Source organism: Eumetopias jubatus, unplaced genomic scaffold, assembly GCF_037043125.1.
Source record: "Eumetopias jubatus isolate StellerSeaLion01/CBP00866 unplaced genomic scaffold, mEumJub1_p1.0 scaffold_2, whole genome shotgun sequence".
Taxonomy (NCBI): Eukaryota; Metazoa; Chordata; class Mammalia; order Carnivora; family Otariidae; genus Eumetopias; species Eumetopias jubatus.
Window position 1 is genome coordinate 25,913,037 of NW_028274808.1, and position 14,036 is coordinate 25,927,072.

The 14,036-nt window shown below is 41.6% G+C and overlaps 1 pseudogene; it reads left to right on the top strand.

Moving 5' to 3' along the window:
• Positions 1 to 385: 385 nt before the first annotated feature.
• LOC114201460 (small ribosomal subunit protein uS5 pseudogene) lies at positions 386 to 1,241 on the top strand (annotated as a pseudogene).
• Positions 1,242 to 14,036: the final 12,795 nt, after the last annotated feature.

Below are 14,036 nucleotides of genomic sequence, written 5' to 3' on the forward strand. Positions count from 1 at the left end.
GGCCCCTCGCGGACCTCGGGCTTTCCCCCAGCACGGCCCCTTTACTGTGCCTGCTCCGTTTTCGGTACCCTGCTGACCAAGCCAGTTGTTAGAAGGTGGGGGAGGGACAGCAATGTATCCTCCAGACTGAGAAGGCACTTTGAGACCGAAAAAGGAAGCAAGCCACTCGGTACTGATCACACAGTTATTCAGGATAATTTACCGACAGGCAGATCCCACAGCCGGGGGATCCAGACAGAAGGCAGCCACTCGCCAAGCCAGTCTCCACCCAGCCCCAATCTCCGCCCACAGCTTTTATGGGGGAGGGGCAGGGGGGTAGGGTCACATGGTAGTTACCTAAAAGGGGCACACCTGGCTTTCTTTCTGAGAAAACACCAAATGGTGGATGACAGGTGCTGCCGCGGGGCCCTGCAATGGGAGGCAGCGGGGGCTCCCTGCGGAGGTTGGGGCAGCAGCATCCCTACCTGGGGTCCCTGCCCTGGTGGGGGCCAGCCAAGGCCATGGAGATCCTGGAGGCAAAGCTGAGGACAAGGAGGGGGTCTCCTTCACCAAGCTGGGCCACCCGGTTAAGGACATGATGAAATCCCTGGAGATCTATCTCTTCTCCCTGCCCACCAAGGAATCTGAATCATTGACATTTTCCTGGGGGCCTCCCTCGAAGATGAGGTTTTAAAGATTCTACCTGTGCAAAAGCAGACCCCAGCGGGCCAGAGGACCAGGTTCCAGGTGTTTGTTACCATCAGAGATTCCAATGGACACATTGGTCCAGGTGTTGAGTGCTCCAAGAGGTCGCCACTGCCTTCCATGGGGCCATCACCCTGCGCACCTCTCCATCATCTGCTGTGCGGTGAGGCTACCAGGGGAACAAGATCGGCAAGCCCCACACTGTGCCATGCAAGGTGACCAAATGCTATGGCTCTGTGCTGGTGCGCCTCATCCCCATCCCCAGAGGCACCGACAGCATCTCAGCCCTGTGCCCAAGAAGCTCCTGGTGATGGCCCGTATTGACGGCTGCTACACCTCAGAGGTCCTACCATCGTGGGCAACTTTACCAAGGCCACTTTTGACGCCATTTTCAAGACCTACAGTTCTCTCACCCCTAATCTCTGGGGAAAGAGAGTGTTCGCCAAGTTTTCCTATCAGGAATTCACTGACCATCTTATAAAGACCACACCACAGTCTCTATGCAGAGGACCCCGGCTCCAGTGGTGGCCACTATATATTTTATACAAGAAAAGTAAAATGAAATAAATTAAAAATGATAGAGGAAGGAAAGAAAAAGAAAGACAAAGGAAGAAAGAAAGAAAGATAAGGAAGAAAGGCAGGCCACCTGTGCACCAGAGGATCTCTACTAGTTATCAAAGTGGCGCCACCTATGGGCCAGAGGGGAGAACGAGATGGAGGACCACAGCTGGAGTCAACTGTTGTCATCACTCCTACACTATATCCCATGTTTTGTAGGAGTTAAATATTTATTATGTATCTCACAGGGGCATGTAGTGGGTACACAAGAAATGCTGAGATTGGCAACACAGAATAAATATTAATTAGGCTTTTAAGATGATTACTTCAAAGGTCAATATAATTTCTGGCATCATTAGTTTAAAAATGAATTATTTCTTCTCTCATCCATATCTCATTTGAATGGTAAAGGATTTTTTTTTCATTTCTGTTCCCAAGTGAAACAATGATTGTGTCTTTTAAAAATCTGCAGATGGTTATGTGTAAAAGTGCTATGGATCCCATGAAGTGTTCTCTAGTCAGTGACCCACCTGACATGGGCACAGATCTTGTGCACTCAGCGGGTCACATCATGGACATTTTTGGGGGTGTCTGGCCAGCTCACGTGGACTTTCCTTTCTGTGGGAATTGCCTATGATCCTTAGAAACTAGTTGTTTTTATTAGGAGACACTTTCCCAAGTCCTGGTTCTTGAGTTCTTTCTTGAGGTCTTTCTTGATTTCCATTAGAAAACACACTCCTTACAACAAATTCCTTAATCTGCTTATCTTCGTTTCATTTGGATTCTGTTCCTCATAACCAAATGAAGTTTGCATAACGCAGCAAGGTGAGACAACACATTTCTCTTAGGGCTGGAACTGTTTTTGCCTGAGAAAAATATCTTGCCAAGCAGCTTAGAATTTACGGTACAATCCCTAAGCTGTTACTTGGCAGGACAGAGTTGAACTGTTACAGAAGGATCCAGCAGGACTTTGACGTCAGAGGAGAGCAGAGCCTTGTGTGTGTGTGGCCGCTGGGGGTAAAGGCAAGGAGAGTACATGCAGTCCAGATCTCCGCGAGTTAATTCAGCAAAAACGGAAGATGATCCAGAGGTGACCCAAATCAGGCTCCTCTGCTCAAATCCCAAGTGAATTGGTGGGACTCTGAGAAATCACAGCCCATGAAGTACCTTTATGCCACTTTTACTTTGATTTCAAAGGTTAGGCTACTTCTGACACTGGAATCACACTTACTAGAACAAACGTGAATAAACAGATTTTCTGGTTCTGAAACCATCAATTGTTATGTTACTATCACACCTTAATATCATCATAAATTCATTTTCCCTAAATGTTCTACATCCGTTTAACCCTTAGCAGTGATCTCAGTTATGCACCCAATTGGCCAAACCACATATATTCATTCAGCACATGTTTATTAAGCATCTTCTAGGCACTGAATTTGCGAATTGAATGTCACCTAGATTCATGGATCTTAAAGTCTAGCTGGAGGGAGAGAAGATTTATTGCATCAATAAACAAGTGATGTAAAATTATCACCTGCACTATAAAAGAAACAAATTGGATATAAAGAACAGGGCTGGGTGACTTATTTTAGATACCGTGGTCAAGGAAAACATTTTTGTTGAGCATGAAAAGCGACCCGGCATGAAAGGAGGGTTACAGGTGAAAAGAGAGCGTGTGTGCTGGCTCTGAGGTGAGAAAGATGGGTCATGTTCGAAAAGCAGGAGCAGTGTTTCAGAATTGCACCCCTGCATCAGAGGACTTGGGCGAGAGAGCCCTTTCCAGAAATTTTTCCATTCCAGTGAGCAATTCAATCACCCCTTCGGGCATGATGTTAGACATATTTCCTATCTTTAAATCACTTCCTCCCTCCATCTCCCAGAATACAGGGCCAGGCCAGGACAGCTGACTTCACACAAAATGTGATACCTCCCCTTTGTTGTGAAGTGTGTAAGAAAGCTGCCACCACTAAGCTGTGTGCACTGACCCACTGAGGCTACAAGATGACAGGTGCTACAATACGTCCTCATTCCTCTTTGCTTCCAGAAGCTGCATGTGAAGACTGACCTCATTGTGTTGGAGCCACCCATCAGAGCCCATGAAAGGGCTAAACACGAGCATCAGCACCACGAGGCAGGACAGCTCCCAGGGGATCCTTCAATTGCCATGGAAAAGGGAGAAATTACTAGAAGACAAAGCCAAAGTGCTACAAAGTGGAAGTGAAAGGAATCGTCTGGGTGGGACGATAACTCACAGATGGGCAGGGTGTTATTTGCCTTTTACAGCAATCCCACAGCAGTCGGGTTGCAGAAAAGTCATGATATTAAAATTCTCAACTTACGGAAAGGAAATCTTATTTTTCATGTGGGATCGTTATCACCATGTTCTCGGGGCTTTCCTGGAATTTCTACGATCTGATCATGGTTGTGGCAAAGGCTTTTAGATGATAAGCAAGAAACCTGGGTCTTCTCCAAAGCACGTGATCTTGGGCAAATCTTTATTCTTAGGGGGGGACTCATTTCCCACATCTCCATAATTAAAGACTCAGAATAAGTGTTTTCTGGCATTTCCTCCAGTTCTAAATTCAGTGATACTATGGGAAAACCCAGCGATGTAGTAAATGATTGGGGAAGATGGGAGTTAGCAGACCTCGATGTGAGTTTTAACACTCAGTCATTGTTGGACTCTCAAAAAAAAACTCTTCACCTTTTTAATCTCAGTTTCCTCGTTTCTAAACCAGAATCATCAAAATAATACAAAACTTAATTACATCTGGTTGAGGTCAAATGCAATGGCGGATGGGAAAACTTTGTAAACCCCAAAGCTCAGCATATACGTGAGTTTTATTTCTGTAATTATGATGATGAAAGTAAAAACAAACAATACCAGCCAACACTTACTGATCATCTTAAAGCCTGTGAATAGGGAGTCCCTTAATCTTCATGACAACCCTACAGGATAGTACAGTTACTATCACCATTTCCTGGAGGGGGAAACTGAGGCAGAGGCATTTAAATGACACACCACCAACAAAGAGGCCACACAACTGGGTGGTGGCAGAAGGTGGTTGTGCTCCAGGCCACAGCTTGGCTTCTCCATCAATTCTGATCTGAGAAACTTGATGTGAAGGGACATCATAGGCTGCAGACTTCATGCAGAGTGTGGAGCCTAACATGGGGCTCAATCTCACAACCCTGAGATCGTGACCTTACTCGAAACCAAGAGTTGGATATTTAACCAACTGTGCCACCCAGGTACCCAGGGACATCAAAGGTTTAATGTGACCTCAAAGGATGGTTAGTTCTACTCCTAAATCTTCTTCAGTCATACTCTAAATTAAAAAAACCTATATGTTTCGTTTTTGGTAAAATTATCCCAAATGATTCATGTATTCACAATGTTGCAGCAAAATACATTGGTTTTAAAACTTTTCCTGAAGCTCATACGTTAAAAGAAATCAGGATGACCACCAAATAGAATTCCTATTCATAGAGAAATTCTGGAAGGGAAATGTAGCAAGTTTAAACATACAGTTCCAAAATCTCAGAAAACCAAAAATATACACACAAACAAGAAACAGCAAAACAATGCCCATGGTTAAGTTTTTGTGTACAGAACCTTAATCTCTGTGAAGCCATCTCATTTCCCCGCCCCCATCCCCAGCAAGCACTTAGGAAAAATGTCTGTCTCTCAATCCAACTCAGGCTTCCCACACAAAGGCTGTGCTGACAGGCATGTTTCTGTGGCAGAGTTTCAAATGCAGCAGGAAACGATTTAATTAGCTCTAAGTCAATAAATCTCCATGATCTCTAGCAAGTCAGAAGACCATAAGCCTCACTAGCAATTATCAGCAAAAGATTATTCATGTAGAACCATGATGTGTAACATTTGGCAATACCCAACATGAAATATTTATAATTTTCTGAGAATGACTAACAATGAAGAATGGCATTAAAATGCATCAGAATTAATTCTACTAGGATTCTTGATTTAGAAAAAGCTCACACAAAAGGATATAAAACACAGGAAACCCCCAATTGATGAATGGTCAAAGGATAGACAATTCATGAAATAATTTCACAGGTGCTTTGAAAAGTTTTTCTCCAAAAAAGTGACTGCAGGAATATTTTATGTAGGAAAACGCAATCCTGGTGCGAGTGGGTGGTACTGTGTTACTCATATATGTATTGTATATAGCTAGTCGTCATATAATTCCTTTGCTTAAATAATCACTTCCCATTAAGCAGCCCTTGGAACTGCCCAAAATCTCATCTATGGATGTTAAACATTGCTTTGGGTTAAGAGATGATTTTTGGCTTCGATGGAAGTATTCTAATTTGAGAATTTATGAGAGTTTTCATCGAAGAATCTAATGAGATAAGCCAGAGGAGCATGCGTTACCTGGCACCCAGCTTCACACCCCTCGAAGTACACACACCCCCCACACACCTACCACGCCCAATACCATTCAAATCCAGCAAAGGTACCCTGGTTCTTTAAGGCTGGCCCCTTGACTACCTCTAGGAAGTAAAATGTAAGATTTCCCCCCTACAAAGCCATAAAGACAATTACAATTTTCAAGAGTGGTAGGTTAGTAGAATGTCATTTTTCCTGCATTCTCATGGGATTCCTCTTGTTTTTTAAGTTTTCACTCCCTAGTCCTGCTGACCTTGCTAATCAGCACAGGTTAGGGTGGACTGTGAGTGATGGGAAACTCAAAATAACATTTTTCTGAAACAGGATAGAAGAGTCCAAGTAGGTTGGAAAGGGCTGGTGTGATGGTTCGCCATGAGCCAGAGCCCCTCCACCTTGTTGCTCTGCAGGTCCTGCCTCACCTCAAGGACCAAGATGGTAAAAGCCACAATCCAGGCAGCAGGATGGAGGGAAGGAAAGGCTATGTGCACACACTGCCTTTAGAGGAAGGGTCTTCATGGTGGTTCGAAAACTTATCCACAAATCCCTTGACACTGCCATCAAGAACTGGCATAGAGCGGCGCCTGGGTGGCTCAGTCGGGATAGCATCTGCCGTCAGCTCAGGTCATGGTCCCAGCCAGGGTCCTGGGATCGAGTCCCGTGTTAGGCTTCTTGCTCAGTGGGGAGCCTGCTTCTCCCTCTCCCTCTGCCTGCCGCTCCCCCTGCTTGTGCTCGCTCGCTCTCTTGTCAAATAAATAAAATCTTTAAAAAATAAAACCAGAACTGGCATAGATACATTCCCTCCCCTTGAACCTGGCCAGGCCTTTAGAAGGTGGCAAAAGTGATGCGAAGCGATCTCCCAGGTGGGTAGAAGCGGACAGGAAACCTCTGTCAGTTTCTCTTGGGACATTCGTCCTGGTGGCCTGCAGCTATCGGGCAGGCCATCTGACTCTCGGGAGGTGCCCATGGGGAAGGAAGAGAGAGGAGTGGATGGGGAGAGAAGCGGAGGGGAGAGGGACAGAGGCTGGAAGGGAAGGAGAGAGAAGCTGGGGAAGGCAGCTTATTTGACTATTCTGAGCCGTTAAAATTCCATTGCTGCTCCGAAACAGGAGAACAAATATTTGGGGACAAATCGCAGTCTCTGCCACGATATAGCAGCTCAGCAGTTTTTTATAAATGTTTAGAATTTCTTGCAATTTGGCAACACACAAATTTGAATCCCAGAAGATGCAGGATTATCAGGCTTTACAGATATCTATATAGATTTTGAACGCTGACCACTCCTCCATTTACCTTGGACAGAAAGTACTCTTGAAATACTTCTTGTGCCCAATTCTTTCCAGACCTTTTCTGATGAAAATATTTAACAAAGGTTTTATATATATATATGTATATATATATATATGTGATATATACATATGTATGTATATATATACACATATATATCTCTCACATATATCTCACATAAAACCATATATATATAAATATATATAAATATAAACCACATAAAACCTTCAAGTGGTGTCGAACAGTGCAAAATGAAGAAATCTGTGTCCTCTTCACCACCCAAACCTCAGTTCTCTTTACTCAGAGGGAACTACTGTTATCTGTATCTTGTGAATTCTCCAGAAATTTCATTCAATGACCATACTATCCATCGACTGATCTCATCAAACAAGCCTGTACTAATGTGGTGTACCATAAATACTCCCATAAACCTTCCAATTTTTCCACATAAAAACATATTTTGGAAATTTTTCCATGTGACATAAACCCTTTTATTGATACTCAAAACTTGCATATATTTAAATGGTAGAATTTCATAAATTTTGACACATGTGTACACTCATGAAGCTATCACACAATCAAGATAATGAACATTTTCACCGCCTCCAAGTGTTTTCTCGTGCCTTCCCTCCAGCTCCACCCCACACACCAGTCAATCTCTGATCTGCTTGCTGTCATTATAGATTAATTTGCAATTTCTAGCATTTTCTGTAAATGGACTCATACGCTAAGTGCTCTTTGTGTGTGTGTGTGTGTGTGTGTGTGTGTCCAACTTCTTTCACTTGGCGTACTCATTTTGGGAATCAGCCATGTTGTTTCATGTATCAGTAGTTTGTTTCAATATTTTGCTGAGTACTATTCTATTATATGGATGCACCTTAATTTGCTTATCCATTCACCTGGTGATAAATATTTGGCTTGTTTCCAGTTTTTGCCTATTATGTATAAAACTGAAATGTACATTTGTGTCCAAACATACATATGCTTTCATTTCTCTTAGCTAAATAAGCAAGAAACAGAATGGTTAGATCATATGGTAGGTGTATTTTCATCTTTTTAAGAAACTGTCAAAATGTGTTTCCAAATTGACTGTATCATTTACCTTCCCAGCAGCAGTGAATGAGAGTTCCACTTCCTCTACATCCTCATCAACTCTCAGACTTTTAAATTTTGGACATTCTGTTAAGTGTGTGCACAAACTCATTCTAGCTTTATTTTGCGTCTTCCTGATGACCGATTATCCTGAGTATCATTTCACATGTTCATCTGCCATTTGTATATCTTCTCTGGTCCGTTCAAATCTTTTACCCAATTTTAAATTGGGTTATTTTTCTTAAAATTGTGTCTTTGAGATTCTTTACATAATCTGGATGCTATGGCTTGTCTTTTCATGATCTTAGCTTTCTTCGGGAGTAGAAATCATCTTTGATGATGTACACTTTATCAATTTTTCATTTATTGGTTGTGTATCTAAAAAAAATCTTTGCCTAACCCATGGTCACAACTATTTTCTCCCATGTTTTTCCTTCTAGGAGTTTTATAGTTTTCATTTTATATTACATTATATTTGGACATATCATCAATTTTGAGTTAATGTTTATATATAGTGAGATACAAATCAAGGTTAATTTTTCTTTCATAAGGATATACACTTTTCTGGCACCATTGGTTGAAAAGACTATCCTTTCTCCACTAAATTGCCTTTTCAATTTGAAAATTTGAAGAAACAAATGACCATATTTGTGTGGGTCTATTTCTAGATTCTATTCTTTTCCATTGATCTATTTGTTTATTGTCATGTACCTGCACTGTTTGGAATGCTCTAGCTTTAGAGTATGCCTTGAAGTCAAATAGTGTTAAGTCACCCAACTTTGTCCCTTTTCAAAGTTTTTTTAAAAAATTATTCCAGATATTTTGTACTTCCTTATAAAGCATATAATCAGCTTATAAATTTCTACTAAAAAAGTACACTGGGGCTGCACTGAATCTATGGAGCAATTTGGGGATAATTGACATCCTGGACTATTGCTATACATCCACTACTATCCTAATAGACAAGACTATTGAGTCTTCTGACCCATGAACATGGTATATATCTCCATTTATTTAGATGTTTACTTTCTCTCCGCAATATTTTGACATTTTCAATGAACTGATCTTACACTTCTTCTCAAAGATGAATGCCAAAGTATTTCATATTTTTGTTACTATTGTCAATGGTTTCAATCTCTAATTGTCTGTTGCTAGTATATGGAGTTGAATCTGATTTCTGTATATTGACCTTGTATCCTGAAACCTTACTAAATGCACATATTAGTTCTAAACATGTTTTTGGTGGATTTCCTAGGATTTTCAACAGCATCGTGTCATTAGTGAATTTCACTTCTTCCTTTCAAATCTGAATGCCGTTTACTTCTCTTTTTTCCTTATTGCACTGGCTAGAACTTCCTGTATGGTGTTGAATACAGGTGGTTCAAACATAGATTTCTGCTTTGTCCCTTACCATTCATTAAGTGTGAGCTTAGATGTAGGTTTCTCATAGATACACCGTATCTGGTTGACCCAATGCCCTTCTATTCTGAGTTTGCTGGAAGCTTTTATAGGAATGGATGGTGGATTTGTCAATGCTTTTTGCATCTATTGCGATGATCATATATTTTTTCTTATTTAGATTGTTGATATATTTACTTATATTGGCCAATTTAAAAATGTTAAACCAAGTTTGAGTTCTTGGGAAAAATTCAAGGTCTCTGGCCCCTTTCAATGGCTCCAGGATGCAGGCATTGGCACTCTATCTGCAGGAACTAACTTCATTCCTGTCTCCCCAACCATCCTTTCCAACTTGAAACCTCAGCTCCTGATTTTCTCCTGGTCTTCTTCATGAGCAATGTGGCTTACATCGACTGTCCCAGCTTTCAGCTCAGCTTACCTTTCAGGACAACACTTCTAGAATTTGGGCCAAAGGCACCCACCTCAGGCTTTGTGGGACCAAATAGGTTGCCCCTCCCACTCCAGCCTCTCTCAGCAGTGTGGCATACAATTTCATAAATTTACAATTCACCTGTAGAGTAATTTTATTAGCTCTCCCATTTATAACACAGAAGAGAAAATTATAAAGATAAGATATATAGTCAAGTACATATATGATTACATCTACAAATATACACATTAATATGTTATAGATTACATAAATTAAGCATAAAGTAAACTAATGTAAATATACACATTACTTTGAAATGTTGAATATTAAAAATCCAGTGTAGAGTAGAATAGAAAGGAATTTGCTTTATGTCTATGGTTTCCTTTTTCTAAATAATGTGTGACAACACGGCAGAATAAAATGGATCTCTAATAAGGTTCAATATTCCAGATTCCTGACTTTTTTGATATCATTTTTGTATGCATGTGTATGTAAAGCAAAGAGGCTAAGCCAGATAGAGTACATTACCCAGAGAAATGGCCACACAAGAAGAAAGTTAGGAATTAGCAGCACAACCAATTTTTCCGTATACAAAAACTAGTAACTATGGACTGCTACCCATACCGCAAACACTGTGTTCCAGGAGTATGCTTTCAATTGGTTTTCTGGACCTCAAGACACAGTTCTTCATGGAAACAATGTTTTAACAATTTGCAGGTTGGTCTTTGAGACCAGTGGTTCCTTTATCCGCTATGTGTAGCTAAAGCACTGGATATTGATAAACAAAAATGGTAAGAAAAATACCACCTTATTACCAGGAATTAAAAAAAAAATGAACATGAAAGAAACTATTGAGTACTTCTTTTAAATGTGTAAACTCTGTGGGCAGCCAAAGAGGAGTCACTTTCCTGTCATGTGGGTGAGGAGGTGGATAAAGACTGATCCCATTCTGCAGGACATTTCTCGTTTTAAAGATTGGTGGCACTACTTATCATCATGTAATTGCTGGTGAAAATACATGGATGTTCTTACCACAGTTGCTCTTCTTTCACTCTTTATCTATGAGTTAGGTTTTCTTTATTTTATTTTGTTTTGTTTTGTTTTGGTTTGGTTTTTTGTTTCTTTTTTCCTTTTCCTGAGAAAGGTAGCGGGGAAAGGGGTGGCCAATAGAGAGATACTCTCTTGTCTGCCAGGGTGGAATACAGAAGGTAGAAAAGAACAATGAGAGAAAGAAGCGTCTTACAGAGTATCGACAGAGCGGTGGCAGGAAAACTAGGGCATGTGATCTTCTGAAGAGAAGGGGAAGAAGGAAGGGTATAACCGAGTCGGTCTCCAGGGCGTTGGCAGAGGACAGGGACCACGGTGGCACCTGCAGCCTTGCATGGGGCAGTGAGGAACCTTCAGAGAGGGACCCCAGTGGGGCAGGTGAAGATCACATGCTTATCATCCAAAGAGAGAGGACCTAGTATTGTATGAATATTTAGTTTTTAAAAACTGTATCAATCAAACAACACTTGCACATAGCTTTACATGTTTCCAGAGGCCAAAAATCAGCAAGGTAAAGGACAAACCTTCAAAAGAAAAGGCACTTAATGAATCACAGATAAATATTTATGCAAATTTTAGGAGCCCCGCTGTTACCTTTCAGTTTAAAATGCTTTGGTATTAAGGTGCTACCCAAAATAGGATTCCTTTTGAAAACCACGAATCTATCAAAATCCTAGAGGGGAACATGGGCAGTAACCTCTTTGACATCGGCCATAGCAACTTCTTTCAAGAAGTTTGTCTCCAAAGGCAAGGGAAACAAAAGCGAAAATGAACTTTTGGGACTTCATCAAGATAAAAAGCTTCTGCACAGCAAAGGAAACAGTCAACAAAACAAAGAGGCAACCCACAGAATGAGAGAAGATATTTGCAAATGACACTACAGATAAAGGGCCGATATCCAAGATCTATAAAGAACTTCCCAAACTCAACACCCAAAAAACAATCAAGTCAAAAAATGGGCAGAAGACATGAACAGACACTTCTCCAAAGAAGACATACAAATGGCTAACAGACACATGAAAAAATGTTCATCACCATTAGCCATCAGGGAAATTCAAATCAAAATCACACTGAGATACCACCTTACACCAGTTAGAATGGCAAAAATTGACAAGGCAAGAAACAACAAATGTTGGAGAGGTTGTGGAGAAAGGGGAACCCTCTTACACTGTTGGTGGGAATGCAAGTTGGTACAGCCACTTTGGAAAACAGTGTGGAGGTGCCTCATAAAATTAAAAATAGAACTACCCTATGACCCAACAGTTGCGCTACTGGGTATTTACCCCAAAGACAAAAATGTAGGGAAAAGAAGGGCCATATGCACCCCAATGTTCACAGCAGCAATGTCCACAATAGCCAAACTGTGGAAGGAGCCGAGATGCCCTTCAACAGACGAATGGATAAAGAAGATGTGGTCCATATATACAATGGAATATTACTCAGCCATCAGAAAGGATGAATACCCAATTTTTGCATCAACATGGATGGGACTGGGGGAGATTATGCTAAGTGAAAGAAGTCAAGTAGAGAAAGTCAATTATCATATAGTTTCACTTATTTGTGGAACATAACGAATAGCATGGAGGACATTAGGAGAAGGAAGGGAAAAATGAAGGGGGGAATCGGAGGGAGAGATGAACCATGAGAGACTTTGGACTCCAAGAAACAAACTGAGGGTTCTAGAGGGGAGGGGGGTAGGGGGAAGGATTAGCCTGGTGATGGGTATTAAGGAGGGCATGCATTGCACGGAGCACTGGGTGTTATACACAAACAATGAATCATGGAACACTACCTCAAAAATGAATGATACACTGTACGGTGACGAACATAACATAATAAAAAAATAAAAATTTTAAAAAATTAAAAAAAAAAGAAAAAAGAAAACCATGGATTGAGTGCAAGAGAAAGAAAAAACTATTGGGAATACCTTTGGTAAGCATTTCTTTTATACCCACTAAGCTAGGGATGGGGGATGCCCACAACAGAGTTCCCTCCCTCGAGGAGCTCACGGCCCATGTGACAATGCAGACACAAACTCACAGTTGCCATGCGAAGTGACAAGTGCCATTTAAAAGAGATAACCTATACACTGCCATCGAGGACCGAGAAGGAGCAAAAGGACTGACAAAGCGAAAGATTCCAGAAAACCTCCTCCAGGATCATTGAACTTTGACTTGGCCCAGAAGGACCTCCTCTTAGCAATGCCCTCGAGGTCACTCTGCTCGCAGTTGCTGCTGTCTCTTGCATTTTCGTCCTCCCTGTACCCATGTCTCCTTCAGCCACCTGGGTCTTGGCAAGGGGTGGCGGAAGAGGAGAAAACCATTTCATGAGTGGAGGCATTTTACATCACAAGATGCTCCATCTGCGGATGCAGATTAGAAGAGCCTTGGTAAAAAGAGTAGCTTCAGCTAAAAATACCAAGTGAGCTAGAGTGACCCCAAAGCAATTCTGTATCCATACTTGTTTCAGTCAAAGGCTGAAACCAAGTACAGCATATGGAATCCATAGCCTCTGCTTGTGAAGACCAGTGCCATCTTTCCACGAAACAGGTGCCCAATAATCATTTGCTGCTTGGAATTAGTATTGTCAGCTATTCAGAGCTTATTAGCACCAGAGACTGTAAAGTAAGGCCGTGGATTTGTGTTTAACACCTGACCACCTACGATGGAAATGAATGAAATTCAATTTGAATTAATGAAAATGAAAGTAACGAAGTCATCTCTTTTCGGGAAGAAACACAAACGGTAGGTTAGGGGATAAAATTCCAAAGATAACAAAAACAGCTCTCTCAGTTGAATGAAAATGAGAGGAGGAACAACAGGCTAATTAAGGTGCTGGTCTCCGCGGCCTGGAAGCCAGACTTCCTGGGGAAGAAGCGGGAGAGAGAGGCTGAGAGTTCCTCACACCTTGAATAGATAAAAGAGGCGCATGCCTACTCCCTTAGATGGCTCCAGAACGAAGCAATGAGTGAGGAAGGTCAGATTGAGCCCATTTCCAGCTGGAGAAATCTTCATCACTGCCAGCCCTGGAAATGGTCATTTCTGGAAAAAGGCACCGGACCAGGAACTCCACTCCTGAAGCCTGCTCCTTTTTTACACATTCAGGAAGTATTAATTGAGCACCTAC